General features: G+C 41.9%; 1 protein-coding gene across 2 annotated transcripts in view; it reads left to right on the top strand.

Moving 5' to 3' along the window:
• Nucleotides 1–303: 303 nt before the first annotated feature.
• The window catches only part of LOC140737267 (uncharacterized protein C1orf21-like), a 202,113-nt gene continuing 186,794 nt past the window's right edge, over nt 304–15,622 (top strand). Inside the window, exon 1 of one of the 2 annotated variants that reach the window (XM_073063612.1) lies at nt 304–545. The gene's annotated coding sequence lies outside the window, so the exon portion shown is untranslated. Of the gene's footprint in view, nt 546–618; nt 640–15,622 lie in introns of those variants that run through there. The other variant, XM_073063614.1, reaches the window with a different exon arrangement.

Below are 15,622 nucleotides of genomic sequence, written 5' to 3' on the forward strand. Positions count from 1 at the left end.
CTTGGCTGCTGTTGTTCCACTAAACGGAGCCTCCGGCTTTTAAAAAAAAACATTTGCATTGTTGGCAGCTAGCAGTATCAAAAAATTATGTAACATGCCCTGCATGTTGTCTGTAAGGAAGATATGGGGGTGGAATTGAAGTGATGCTAGTTGTCGGAATATTATCCCCCTTCCTTTTTTTAAAAAAAAGCAGAGCAAATGTTAATTTGGTTGCGGGCTCCAGTAAGTTCCAGCTTTGTCTCCATGGTTGCACGGCATTGCCCTCGCTGTGATTGGTGGTTGTGCTGTCGACTGCTCGGCTTTGGCGCTGGTCTGCCGCCCGCCGGGCGCTGCCGCCGTGCCGTGAGCCAGGCTCAGAGCGAGCGAGAGAGAGACACACAGCCCAGGAGTCGGGACAGCTCACGGCACCCAGACCTGTACCCACACCCAGTCAGCTGCTGCCTCTTCCTCTTCCTGTCCCCTCCTCCTCCTCCTCCTCCTCCTCCCTGCCACACTGCAGCAGCTCTGCCCAGATCCCTCTTGCAAAAGAATAAAAGCAGTGAACGGTGAGTGTTCCTTCTATTTGGTGTGTGTGTGTGTGTTTAATATTAAACTCCTTTGTCCTGGTGGCTCGTGTGCTTTTTGCAGCCGAAGGGCTGGGTGAGTTAAGGCGTTCGCGCTGAGCTTTCCTTCTCAATGTCTGGTTGCATTCGCAACAATTAATTTGCAACACTTTATCGCTGGTTTCGTGAATTCTCCAGTCTTTCCTCAGTCTAATTCGGATTCGTCTTCAAAACACGGACAAAAAATCTTTTCGAATAGCACGCAAAATGATTTATTTTAAATTGCAGTGATTTTTTTGTTTAATAAAACTGTTTCCTGTTGGAGCAAGAAAAAAGGAGAAAATGGTTTATTTGCTCCAAAACGGGGAAAAAAATCCCGTTTAATGACTTATTTGCACGCAGCATTAGCACAGCTTCGGAAGTGTGCTGAGAGATAAATCTTTGATTTTAACTGTTAATGCACAGGTCAGAACGTTTTCAGACTGTGTTTATGTGGGAGAATATGAATTTAAAAAAATAAATAGAATTGTTTCCTGTGGGTCAGTCCTTCGCAGGCCCCTGGGAGTCGATTGCCTTGTAGTTGGTGAGAATCTTGGCAAAATGAATGTACAGTCAGAAAACTACAGGGGCTTGGACCAAAAAGCTATGGAAAGAGAGGTGCACCCAACTCGAGTTAACATCTACAGAGGTTTGGGGGGGGGGAGCAAATTGGTAAATTCACGTGTAAATATTCGTAAAACGTATTATTTCCAACACCCTCGTTTCATATTTCTACTCAATTTTATGCCAGGATGTTGGGAAACCCCATCTTCATTCTGAGAAACACGAACTACTGTAAGAATTGATGAGTGAGTCACAGTTGAATGTGTAACTATAGGTCTTTATGTGTATAGGTAGGTCTTTATGAGAATTACTCTATGCCTGAGGGAGGGAGTGAGTGATGGGGGGGGGGGATTCTAACAAATTCAGTTGGTGACTGGGTGATGTGTGCCTTGCTCATTGCAAGTTCTGGCCAGATATATGACATCATCTTTCCCATGTATTGTGTGGGTAAATATAACCAATGCATCAGATGCGCCTGCAAGTTTTTTTCTGTGATGTTTGAAACTGTTTTGCTGATTATTCAGCAACTGTTAATAATGTAACTCACACAACGGATTGCACTCCTCATCTGCAATTGTTCGCCGACAGGAAACGTTCTGATTTGGGAAAACTACTGAGTTACAGAAAGCACGCTGTTGCCAAGCTCAGTCTCTCTCCCCCCCCCCCCACACCCAGTTGTATTTACAATGGTCCCCTATTAATACATAGTTGTATTTTTGTGACAATTTAACAATATCCACTTTGTTGCTTGTGCGGCAGCATTCTATCTCCATCATTAATTAAACGTTTATACATCATGCCAATGTGTTTGTGGGTTGATTTATGGTTTCTGCTTAAAATCTCTTTGGCGACTTGGAGAAATTGCGGAAGGTAGTTAAAGTATATTTTGTTTTCCTGAGTGTGGGGATCTTTATAGAATTTTTGAGGTTAAAATCAGTTGTTTTCAGTTATGCATGTAGGGGAAAAAATCCTACTCGCCTTATAGATACAGAATTGTTTGGCAAATGTTAATTTGTTTACAAATCTGACACTATAAACCTGGAGTCCTTGATGTGTGGTGGAGAGATGGCCACACACCTGGCTTTTCTGTTGGCTCTTGTTGCGGGTTCCCTTATCTGCTTAAGAGCCCTCTATTCGTCTAACCTTTTTAATAGCCATAATGTTGGCTTTTCTGCTGTTCAAAACCCGCAGTGACTTGTTGACTCCTGATCCAGCATGCTGCCTATGATCTTCACTTTTACGGTTGAGGCTTTAGAATGCTTCGTTCTGGGCTAACGTTTTAGAACTAGCATGCAGCATTTTTCATTTTGATCTTTAATTATGTTCTGAAGAACACCTTAACTGTTCAATTCCTGCAAGCTTGTAGTAGTAAAAACTGTTAACATTATGCATAATTTTAAAATGAATGAAAACATCTGATTTTATTTTCTTACTAGACAAGCCAGGAATTCTCGATTCATTCCTGGATAGTGACTGACAATGTGGGTGTACCCTACTATTTTCTTCCTGTTTTCCCATTCCGCAATCAGTCTGTCAGCCTGTGCTGGGATACCAGCTCGTCAGCTTTGCCTTCCTTTCTGCTTATCCCCCTATGTGCCGAAACGTGTTCTTCCATTTGAAATGCCAGGGCTTGTCATTGCTGCCATGGCAACAAGCATCACTGATCCTTGTCAATTTGCACTGTAGGAGGAGTTCATTGAGATAGTTGCACATGGCCCGGTTTTTCAGAAAAGTCCTTGTGCTTGGACGCTCCATCTCTGTCTTTTGTCTGCTCACCACAGGTTCCTCTTCTATAAATTTGCTGACGATACAACTATTATTGGCAGAATTTCAGCTGGTGGCAAGAGGGCGTACAGGAGCTGGTTGAGTGGTGTTGCAGCAACATCCTCGCAGTCAACGTCAGTAAGACCAAAGAACTGATTGTGGAGTTTAGAAAGGGTAGGACAAGGGAGCACACACCAATCCTCAGAGAGATCAGAAATGAAAGAGTGAGCAGTTTCAAGTTCCTGGGTGTCAGTATCCCTGAGGATCTCTCCTGGACCAAACGTATCAGTCGATGCAGCTCTGAAGAAGGCATGACTGTGGTTATATTTCATTATGAGTTTGAGGAGATTTAGTATGTCACAAAACACACTTGCAAACTTCTGCAGGTTATCCTGAAGAGCATTCTAACTGGCTGCATCATCTCCCTGTCCTAACCCCATTCTGGAGGACCTGCCTCTCATCCCCATTCTGGAGGATCAGTCCAACCCAACCTCTCACCATAAGGATTATAATGGATAACCCAACCTTCGGGAGCATGTAAGGAATCAACTCTTAGTCTCTGGTAAAGTCTTTTGGATTCTTATAGCAGAAAGCTTATAGAAAAAGAACTAAACTGTGTCTATCTAGGGCAGCGTTTCCCAACCTTTTAATGCTATGGACCAGTTGGAGTCTGTGGACCCCAGGTTGAGAATCCCTGATCTGGGGTGTTTTAGACACTTTGTTTTCTATTTCTATTTAAATTTTTTTTAGAGATACAGCATGATAGCAAGCTCTTCTGGCCAATGATCCCACACCATCCAATTATACCCATGTAACCAATTAACTTACAAACCAAGACTGGAGCATCTGGAGGAAACGCACACGGTCACGGGAATGATGTGCAAATTCCTACAGACGGTGGCGGAAGTGAAGTTGGGTTGCTGGCGCTTTGATAGTATTGCGCTAACTGCAGTGCTAACAGATTGACACTGTTTCTGTTGTGTCCTGTGCCTGCCTCAAACTTCAAATATTGTTTACTGTACAAATGGGAGGGGAATCCATGGCAGCCTGAACCTGCTCTTTTGCTCCTCCTTTTGCAGCTGCAAGTAGAAAGGCTGGGTGGGGATCAGCTCTGCACCTATATGAGGTATTGTGCGGTTGGGGTGGTTTGATTGTCCTGCTTCCAGAGGGAAAGGTCCAGCGCACATTCAGTCCTGGCACCCAATATGGGTGCAGCATCTTGTTGTGGTAGCTTGGCAGGCAAGACTATTGAGTCTCGTATGCTTAATGGCATGAGGATGTGTTTGCATGACTGCTAAACTCAGTGCATTGTCTCATTTCACAGAATCTGGGAAATGATCCACAATGCCTGCAAAATACGGAGTTAACATAAGGACAACATAGCAGAAAATTGCTTTTGCTCCATGTGTTTTGTTCATGCTATTTCTTTGGTTATTTTCTGTCCTGTTTAGAGTCATAACACTGTTTTGTTAAAACTGCTTTTACTCTGGTATCTGTTTTCTCTTCAGATCTTGTAACTATTGTTTGTTACGGTACATCTTACTCATTGTTAGTGAATAACTGTGATCCTTCTATACACCACAGGGGAGCAATGATTCCACAAAAATCACACTGCAGATCTGGCTCATGAGTAAACCTGGGGTTAGTGACATTAGTTGGCCATTCAGCCCCTCGAGTCTGGTCTGCCCTTGACCATGGCTCAGTGGTATCATAACTCCATTTTGCTCTGTTGCTTGAATAATCCTCAACACACTTAGCTAACAAAAATATTTCTATCTCAGTTTTTACAAATTTATTAGACCCCATCTCAATGTTTTTGATCAAGGAATTGAGATGCCAGGGGAAACTCACAGAGGAGGCATTTGGGCCTTTGACAAATCAGCTGTAGTTATATTGAATTGTGGGACAATCTCCAGTGGCCAAGGCACCCCACTGCTTCTATTCATTGTGCTCCTCTTTTAGGATCATTATGTTATTTGATAATATCCTTGAACAACTTAGCCCTAATTCTAATTAACCCTAATTATTCAAAGTTTTGGTTCAAGACTATATATAAGGACTGATGAAGGGTCTCGGGCAGAAACATTAACTGTTTATTCCCCTCCATATATGCCGCCTGACCTACTGAGTTCCTCCAGCAGTGTGTGTCTTAATCAAATCCTGTAATGGCTGCCGTTTCGATCTCTGATTGACCATAAGATGCATGGCCACGGGAGAGGTTGTCCAATCCGTCCTGTGACCCTGTCACACTGTCTTCAAGAGAAGTCAACCTTCCCTTGAAGACCAGAGCTGGCATAATCCTTCATCTCTATACTTGCTGATATTCTAGGCCAGGATGGCACACTCGTACTCCAAACGCTTTGCAATAAAGACCTTATTGCTTGCTGTATCTCTGTGAACCATCACACTGAGATTTCTCCCTGCACAGGTATTTACTAGTTTGTCATTTCAAATATTGTTTTCCTTTCCTTTCTACCAATGTGAGTAAACTCACCTTTCTTCACATGGTACCCCATTTGCCTCCTCACAACCCGCTCCTATTCCTTTGTAGGTGTGTTGCAGGTCACTTACCCAGCTGTCTTTCTATTGGCAAACCTGGGCAGGTTGCAGTTAGTAACTTAATTGTAAAAGGAAGCGGAAAGCTGGCTTATCATAATTCATTATTTAAATCTTTTCATCTCGGGTATCATGGCTGCCAACATTTTCTTCCTGAGGTCCAGTGTCCTAGAGAGCATCAAACTAAAACTTTTTATGTGTTACATACCTTCCATCTCTATCTCCAGCATATCTGGTTTAAAAAAACGTTGCTTTGTTATCCTATTTTTTTGGTTCTCACCAACAACATTATATATTTTGTTCCCCAAACCCCTCTGCTCCTGCTCTTCCATTCTTTCTTATAGTTTTTCATGGCCTGTAGTTCCCCAAACTCTCAGCATTGTATGTAGTTCCTTTTTTATTGAAAGCCCCGATCCTTTCGGAAGAATCTCGCATGGCCTGCTTCACCCATTGCATTTATTTTACAAACTCAAGACCTTTCAGCATATAAGGAGGTTAAAATACTTTAGAAGTACAGTCTTCACTATTACACTGGAACCTATTAATGTCTTTGCCACTTTCTGCTCCCAATTGCTCTAAATCCATGTCTGAAACAGCTTTGCCAGCAAACCCGGATAGGCTGTATTCTATTTCTTCATCTGAGTCATGTGAAAAACTGTTGGTTCCAATTTAGTGTAGTTTGTACAGCCAACTGGAGTGTGCATTCTTTAATGCTTCATGCTCTCGTGCTTCATCACAACTTCCATACCAGTGAGTTAGACCTCTATTTTAAAATACTTCCATTCATAGTTTCTGAGAATAGATTTATTTTCTGAAAGTTCACATTAATATTCTCTCCGTGGATGCACCCTCATCAACCATGCTGGTGATAATCTTTATAAAGTTGTCTTGGTGAATTCAGTGTAACCTTTCAAATCCACTTTAAAGTCTCCATTTGCTTAAATATGTAGACACTGCTAATAGATGCAGGGAGATTCCATGCACAGTCATAAGACCACCAGGTCCATACCGTTGATTTTGACCTATGTTTTAATATGCTGTCATTCTTGGTTTGTAGGAATAGATTTGCTTTCTGAAAGTTCATGCTAAAGCTCATTTAATTTCCTGGGTTTTTTTCTCTTATTCTTTCTTAGTATTGAAGCAAAATGGTTGTTTCCCAACGTAAGGGAATAGAAGCTTATAGAAGCTGTTCCTATATGAATGGTGCTTTGTTGATATTTTGGTCTTCACCTTGCAATTTCCTCACCTTCCTACCACCTCCAGGTTAAAAGCTATCAACTGCTCTTGATGTCTGTTTTTAAGTTTCATTGTTTTTACTCTTACCGGCTTATAAATTAAATCTCCTACGTTCTGCCATTTGATTATTCAAAGAAGTTACGTTTGTCATTTGTCATCACACAAATGGAACTTCCCTTTTGAGAGCATGAATGGTGACATAAAAATTTGAATGGTAAGTGTTACTGAAGTAATTTGAGGTCACTAAAACATATTTACAAAGTACATATCCTATACATAATTAGAACAAGGTACATGGCCTTTGCAAGATTTTAAATATGTGGAGGTGTTGATCCTCAGTGCTATAACTGATTGACAAAAATCTGAAATTAATCTTTCCTTTCCGAGAGTATTGTCTATATTTTCCTAGTAATCTATAATATGTTCTATTTTATATTTGTTTTATAATCCTATTGGTTTCTGTTACCTGTACCTCTCATTCTTTCTCCTGAAGAAAAGTTGCTTATACAAGGTAGGGATCTGTGAGAGAGTTGATGTAAGACAACGAGCATCAGATTGGCCTATTGTTTGCAGTGCCCAATTTCTAATTCATCTGCAGTTGATAAAAATAACATTAGGCATTACATTTAATCTACTTCTGATCTGTTATTACTTGTTTTGTCCACACCTCGGGCCATAATTTTTGCTTCTTAATAGTCTTTTTTTTTAAATAATCAGTTCTGCTTTGCTTTTGTGAAAGATATTTAAGCCATATGGAGACACCAGAGAAAGCAGATGTGAGAATCTGAAGCAAAAAAATTAAACTGCTGGAAGAACTCAGCACGTAAAGTCAGAATCAGGTTTAATATCACCAGCATATGTTGAAAAATGTTACTTTGCAGCAGTAGTACATTGCAATTCATAAAAGCTATAAATTACAATAAGTACGTATAAAAAGTTATATTAAATAAGTAGTACAAAAAGAGAAGAAAAAATACTGAGGTAGTGTTCAATGTCGATTCAGAAATCTGATGGCAGAGGGAAAGAAGCTGTTCCTGAAGCGTTGAGTATGTGTCTTCAGGCTTCTGAACCACCATCTTGATTGTAGCAATGAGAAGAGGGCATGCTCTGGGTGATAGGGTATTTAATGATGTATGCCATCTTTGTGAGGCATCTCCTTTTGAAGATGTTTTTGATGATGGGGAGGCTAGTGCCTGTGACGGAGCTGGCTGTTTGCTGTTTTCTGCAGTTTTTCTCCTGTGCAGTGGCATCTCTATACTAGACAGTGATACAACCAGTTAGACTGCTCTCCACAGTACGTATATCTGCAGAAATTTGTGAGAGTCTTTGGTGACATACCAATTCTCCTCAAACTCCTAATGAAATACAGCTGCTGTTGTCCCTTCTTTGTAATTGCATCAATATGATGGGCCCAGGATTGATCCTCAGAGATGTTGACACTCGGGAACATGAAACTTATCACTCTTTTCACTGCTGATCCCTCAGTGAAGACTGGCGTGTGTTCCCTTGACTGCCCTGTCCTGAGATCCACATTCAATTCCTTGGTCTTATTGACATTGAGTGCAATGTTGTTCTGCAACACCACTCAACTAGCTGATCTATCTCGCCCCTGTATGCCTCCTTTACACCATCTGAACTTCTGCCAACAATAGTTGTGTCCTTGGCAAATGTACAGTTAGCATTCGAGCTGTGCTTGGCCACAGAGTCGTGGGTATAGAGAGAATAGAGCAGTTGACAACACACACATGCTTGAGGTGTGCCAGTGTTGCTTGTTAGTGAGGAGGAGATATTACTTCCGATCCACACTGACTGTGGTCTCCCAGTGAGGAAGTCAAAGATCCATTTGCAGACAGAGGTACAGAGGCCCAGGTTTTGGTGCTTTCCGATTAGAACTGAGAGTATGATTGTGTTGATCCCTGAGCTGTAGTCAATATACAGCAGCCTAAATTAGCTATTGCTATTGTCTAGGTGATCCAAGGCTGAGTGAGAGTCAATGAGATTGCATCAGTTGTGGGCCTGTTGTGGCAACAGGCAAATTGTAGCGTATCCAGATCCTTGCTTGGGTAGGAATTGATTGTAGCCATGACCAACCTCCCAAAGCACTTCATCATAGTAGATGTGAGTATCACTGGGGAATAGTTGTTGAGGCAGCTCACCCTGTTATTGGGCAGTGGTATGGTTATCCTTGACCATTCTTGCCAGTTGGTTGGCACTGATTTTCAGAGCCTACCAAGTACACCATCAAGGCCTAATGTCTTGGGAGGGTTCACTCTCTTGAAAGACATTCTCACGTCGGCCTCCAAGACAGAGATAATCAGATACTGCTGGGATTTGCATTGGTGTGGTTTTATTCTCCCCTTCAAAGCATGCATAAAAGACATTGAGCTCATCTGTGAGTGAAGCATCTCTGCCACTCATGGTGTTTTGCTTTTTAGGAATTAATTGTCTGCAAACCCTGCCATAGCTGATGTGCATCCGATTCCTTCTTTAAATAGAGTTGTTCTATCGCCCTTAAAATTGCCTTCTGTAGGTCATACTTGGACTTCTTATATAGTTCTAGATCACCAATCTTGAATGTAGCCCTCAGCAGCCATGGTTCATCCATGGCTCTTGGTTTGGGTAAGTCCAATATGTTCTTGAAGGCACACACTCATCCACATGGGGTGATGTAGTCGGTGACAACTGGTGTATTCATTCAGACTCAAAGATCAATCTCTGGATGTTGTCCTGCCCACAGACACAAAGGAAGTGCTCTTCCTCCTCTCTTGACCATATCTTGGTCCTCACCACTGGTGCTCTGGTCTTTAGTCTTTATTCTCAGCCTATACACTGGGAGTAGAAGTACAACCAGATGATCAGGCTTTCCGAAGTGCGGGCTTGGGATGGCACAGTAAGCGTTCTTGATGGAGGTATAATAGTGGTCAAGTGTGTTGGCTGCTCTGATTCCACAAGTGATACTTTGGTGGGAATTGTTAAGAGATTTCTTCAAGCTAACCTGGTTGCAAACCCTCACAATGTTAGGATAATCATCACGGTGCGCTGTTTCATGAGTGCTGATTGTTTCTCAGTTCCTCCAGTGTTTGCTCGACATTGGTCTGAAGTAGAATGTACCCCACTATCAGGACGATGGCAGAAAACTACCTTGGCAGATAAAATGGACAGCACTTGACCACCGGCTGTTCCAGGTCAGATAAGCAGAACTGTGCACCAGCTTATGCACTGATGAATTGGTCATAAAGCATTCTCCACCTCTTTTGCCTTTAAAAGACTTAGCTGTCCTGCCATTGCTGAAAATAGTGAAGTAATCAGGCTGTATTGCTGCGTCCAAAATGACGGGGTGACATTGGTGGAGGCAAAGAGATGGTTGATGTTCCTGAGACAGAGGCTGATAGGTACCGATGGTGGTGGAACCAATGAGTGGGGACGAAGGGCTGAGAAAGGGATAGGAGAAAGTGAACAGAGAGAACAAGATGGACCAGGTTACCTTAAACTGGAAAATACAATCTTTATACCATTGAGTTGTCGGCTACCTAAGCAGCATATGAGGTTATTTTACTCATTTGTGTTTGGCCTCACTGTGGCAGGGGAGAAGACCAAAGACAGACAAGTCTGTGGAAATGGGAAGGAGTGTTGAAGAAAGCATGTAGCTGGAAATCAAGTCCAGCATTATGAGTGGACCATAGGTGCTTTGTAAGTGCTTGGTCTCGCTGATTTAGAGGAGGCCAAAAGTAAACAGAGGTGTAATACCTCGTTGTCCACTTGGTAGCCTACAAATCAACATCAGGCCTTTATTGAACTTTGTTCATCTTTTGTATCCCTTCCTCCCCTGGCACCCTCCCTTTTTTGGTTCCATATATTGCCTACCTTTACCTCGTCCCTCCCTCTCACATCTGTATGCCAGCATTTTCTCTCTGCACTCTCAGTTTTGACCAGAAATGTCAACCATTCCTTTGCCTCTATACTTGTGATTTGTATGCGAAGTTCCTCCAGCAGTTTGTCGTTTTAAGTTGACTTTCCATTCACATTTGTTTTCTCTTCCTGTTCAATATCCCATGGCCATTTCAATATATCATCCCTTTCATGTTGAGATTTAGATTTATTTATTTATTGAATAAATGATCTGTATAGATTCATTATTTGGAGACACTACCAAGGAAGGTACTCTGTGCTTACTAAAGTAGAGGTGAATCTTTATTTTCTATTCTATCGATTAACCACCAGAATTATATTTGTCACACAAGTCTTGGGCAAATTATTTTTGTATGGTTTTCAGTTTTCCTAATCTTTTGAATGAAATGTTGTAAATTTTTGATTTTCTGTTTATGAAAGCTTTCATTCCTGTGTTCTTTGTTCAGCCAGTGCAAAATGAACTGTCAAAATGATCCATATTGTTAATTTGGTGGGTGTTTCTTTCATTACCAAGGGGTTATATTGAAAGTGGAAATTTCCAGCTAATGCTACAAAGAGGTGACTGTGCCAGATGCTAAATTTCTTACTTTCAATAATTGCTCCCAAAATAAGTGCCAATTGGCACCAAAGCCAATTTTCCTTCCCTTTTTTTTTGGAAAGACATAACTTTGAGTGACACAAATATCTTTTCCCAAGTGCATATGGAAATAAGATGACCACAAGTTTCCATTTGCTTCATAGACTAATTGTCTGTACTGCTGTCACCTTTGGAAGGAAGACTGTACATTAGTCGTTTTCCTGTGTTTATAAAGCAACTCTGTCTGAGTTAAAGTGCCTGATAATTCTGGACTTTTGAAAGAGGGCCCTGTACCAGAGTGCATCAAATTCTTGTGGTTACATTTTGGCCATAATTTGGTGAACAGTATTTCTTCTTTCTTGGCTCTGATACCCAAGCACCTACCTAGGCTGATGCACTCGTGGTTCTGAAGAAGTATACAACTAATGAAAGTTCCCTCGTTTGACATTAGACCGAATGTTCGCAACCTGGGGTCCATGGACTCCTTTGTTAATGGTAGGGGTCCATGGCATGATAAAGGTTGGGAACCCCTGCATTATACTGAGGCCCCTGCTGCCTGTTAGGGTTGATGTAATACCGCGGTTTGAGGTTCCACCAAAACAGGTTGTCCTCTGTTGTTGTCCTCTGTGCCAGCTAAATTACATCAATGGTTATACTAAGTAATGACTGTGTGGAATACTTCGGGGTACCCTGAGGTTGTGATAGTAACCGCTGAGAATTATTTTTATATTGCAGTAGTTCAATCTTTTTATTGCAGAATTCTGGAAAAAAAAATCAGGTCTTTCAATGTTCAAGGAAAATTACAAAACAAATTAAATGATCTTGCAAGTTTGTGCTAGGTAAATGTGCAGGACTAGTTTCTGTTGGTTTGTTCCCGATTACACTGGACTACAAAGCTATTGCTTCCTGAATACTTCTGGGTGTATCTTATGGATTTTTGGTTTTGGATCATGAAAATCACTATGAAATTTCCCTATTACGCACCATTATTTTGAAATCAAATATATTTTTTATTTCATTTCATAATTCAAGTTGGAATAATAATGATGCCAAGATTAAGGAGGGCAATTTTGTTGGTCCACAAATCAAACAGGTCATCAATGACAGGCAATTCGAGAACTTCTAGTGGGACCGGAGAAAATCACATGGAAAGCATCCAAGGATGTTGTTGAGAAATTCCTTGGCAACTACAGAGCACCAAACTACGTGCAGCTAGTTGACAACTTGCTTCAAGCACATACAACTATGAAGTGCAGCGTGTCACTAAAGATTCATTTTCTGCATTCCCATTTAGACTTCCCTGTAAATGTATGATCTTCAGGTGAGAACAATAATTTCTAAAGGAAACATGGCTAGTGAATTGCTGACATTTTTGTTTTGACCTCCCACGCAACATGCTTATGTTCAGGTGTGTTGTTGGATTTGCCACATGTCACTCAGATTACCTGAGTGCCTTTCCTGAGGAAGCAATGGGATTTTGAAAACTGGTTTGTCATGTTAGTCGTGGGTGGTTCTTGGCGAAATAGATTGCTTGGTTCAATTAGGTTACCAATTGGAAAGTAACAAAGGTGGACACCAGGAAATGGTTCTGACATTCCTCGGTATGTAAAGCAAGCACACAAGAACAAACTACAGTTCTTTTATTTTGCATTAATTGTTTCTTGGTGTGAATCCCTCTTGATGCATACTCGGTCAGTTCCTGAAGTCAAGGAAACTGGCAAACCCCATTGTTAATAATCTAGAGGCGGTCCCAATCGTACCAGTGACTATTTGTCAAAAAAGCTTTGTTGCCATAAAGGTCTCTGAGACTTTCTAAATGAGCCGGGGGGGTGGGGTGGGTTTGACGGGGGAGGTTTAAATTACTTTTTTTGTGTGTGAAGGATGGTACAGGAACTTGGACTTCAGTTGTTACTTTCCAAGTCCTGAGATTGTTTGAAAGTCTGCAGGACCTTGTGAATGCCTTTTGAAGACTGTTGTTAGGGACAAACAGCAAACTTGCATGAAACACAAACTGGTGGTGAACAGGTTAAGATGTGTTTTAATGGTGGTTGAGTGGGTTACATTTCCCAGCATATTGCAAATGCTACAGTGTGTCTTTTCTTCCCCATTCGGGAACGTAGATGGGGCCTTGGTTTGGAAAAAGTACCTGTGACAGAGCAAGATGCTAGTAGACAATGCCAACCTGTGTTTGTCAATAAAGTATGCGAGACTTGCAGGACCATCTCTCTGAGGCTTTGTTTTCTTTCCACGAGCGTGGCTGAGATTGGATTCTTGCCAGCATGTGAATAAGTCCTGCATTTCTCCGCCAAAACTCAGCATGGAGAAAGATTGATTAATCCTGTGCTGAAAGAGGGAGCCATGCCAACAGGTCAAGGAGTTGCCACGGCTGTATTTAAAGTATTGCTGCTGATTCAAGGATGAGTTCTCAAAAGCTTGTTCAGGCATTTAGACTAAGTGGCTACTGAGTGGCACGGCGGGACAAATGTATTACCTAGATTAATAATGAGATAACCAGAACTGGATTGTTGAGTGTGAGATAACGAGATCTCGGTAAACAGGCTGCAGTAAGTCTGAGCAACTGGAATAAAGAGTGGTCATAGCTTCAATCTATAAATTCATCAATGACACAGCTGTGTTGGCGCAATCTCAAATGGCAACTAGGAGACGTATAAGAGTGAGGTTGGCTGATCGAGTGCTATTGCAACAACAAAGACCGACGTCAGTAGGACCAAGGAATTGATTGTGGACTTCAGGAAGGGTAAGTCGAGGGAATGCACACCTGTCCTCACAGAGGGTCAGCAGTGGAAAGGATGAGCAGCTTCATGTTCTTTCAACATCTCTGAAGATCGATCCTTGTACCATGCTATTGATGTAATTACAAAGAAGGCATTCCTGTGGCGATATTTCATTAAGAGCTTGAGGAGCGAACTGACTGACTCCGTGACTCTGGCTTGTGGCCATCAGCTTCTGGACTGTCCTCGGTGGCTTGTTAATGTGGACTCTCCTTCAGGGATTCTGCGGTTTGATGTTTAATGTAAGTGTGTTATTTGCTCGCTTCTTGTTTTTTGCACAATTTTTTCTTTTTTTTCAGGCGTTGGATGTTTGGTCCTTGTGTAGAATTTTTCTTTAAGTGGGTTCTGTGCTGTTGGGATGCCTGTGGGAAGACGGATCTCAGGGTTGGAAACTGTAAAACATTGATAATAAATATACTTTGAAACCTTGACATTCGGTATATCTCCAAAGACCAGCAAATTTCTATGTATGTACTGTTGAGAGTATTCTAACTGGTTGCATCACCATCTGCTGTGGGGCACCAATGCACAGGATTGGAAAAAGCTGCAGAGGCCAGTTCCGTGATGGACACTAGCCTTCCCATCATTGAGAACATCTTCAAATGGCGATACCTCAAGAAGGTGGCATTCGTCATTAAGGAGCCTGGTCATCCAGGACATGCCCTCTCTCATTACGCAGATTCAGGAGCCTGCAGGTGCACACTCAATGTTTTAAGAATAGCTTCTCATTTTCCACTACTTATTTATCTAGAGTAACTTTTATATATTGCGCTTTACTGCTACTACAAAACAATAAATTTCACAACATTTGTTAGTGCTAATAAACTTGAATTCTGATTCTGCTGCTGATGGCTAGTCTATATTTGTGCACTCCTGGTGGCATCGGAACCAGTGCAGCAGTGATTCCTTGCAGCCTTCAGTTTCTTCTGCTTGGTTAACAAAGGAGACGTTGCTGCTAAGGTCAGCAGAAGCAGACCATTTGGCTTTGGCCCTTGAAATGAGTGATCTGCAAATACATCTCAGAGCGTGGTATAGGCCACACTTCAGTACAGCTGGAAGAGCCACTGTCTCACAGGGCCAGAAATCTAGGTACAATCCTGACCTCTGTCTTCTGTGTGTAGTCTGCAGTCTCTGTGGCTTTCCTCTGGGTGTTTCGATTTCCTCCTGCATCCCAAAGCAAGTTGCTCCTGGTGTGTAATAAGTAGTAGAATCTATCGGGTTCTGTTGCTAGAATGTACAGAGTGAGATTGACGTAGTTGGTGAGGACTTGGTGGGATAAAGAGTCTGATCCCATGCTCTCTCTGTGATTTTAATGCCTCTGTTGTAGGGCTGGAGTTGATTAAAAGTCCGGCTCTGTCAGTACAGTGAAGGCCCTTTATTGGATTTGAATGAACATGGATTGGAGTTTCAGAAATATGAGAATCCACAGCAACGCACACAAAATGCCCAGATTCTGCGAAAATGTCACCTGTCACCTGCCACCTTGTATTTTTTTCTCCTCTCACCTCAACTTATAACTCAGACTTCTCATCTTTCTTTCCATCCTGATGAAGGGTCTCGGCTGGAAACGTTGACCGTTTACTCTTTTCCTAGTTGCTGCCTGGCCTGCTGAGTTCCTCCAGCATTTTGTGTGTGTTGCCACA

Source organism: Hemitrygon akajei, chromosome 12 (genome assembly GCF_048418815.1).
Source record: "Hemitrygon akajei chromosome 12, sHemAka1.3, whole genome shotgun sequence".
Taxonomy (NCBI): Eukaryota; Metazoa; Chordata; class Chondrichthyes; order Myliobatiformes; family Dasyatidae; genus Hemitrygon; species Hemitrygon akajei.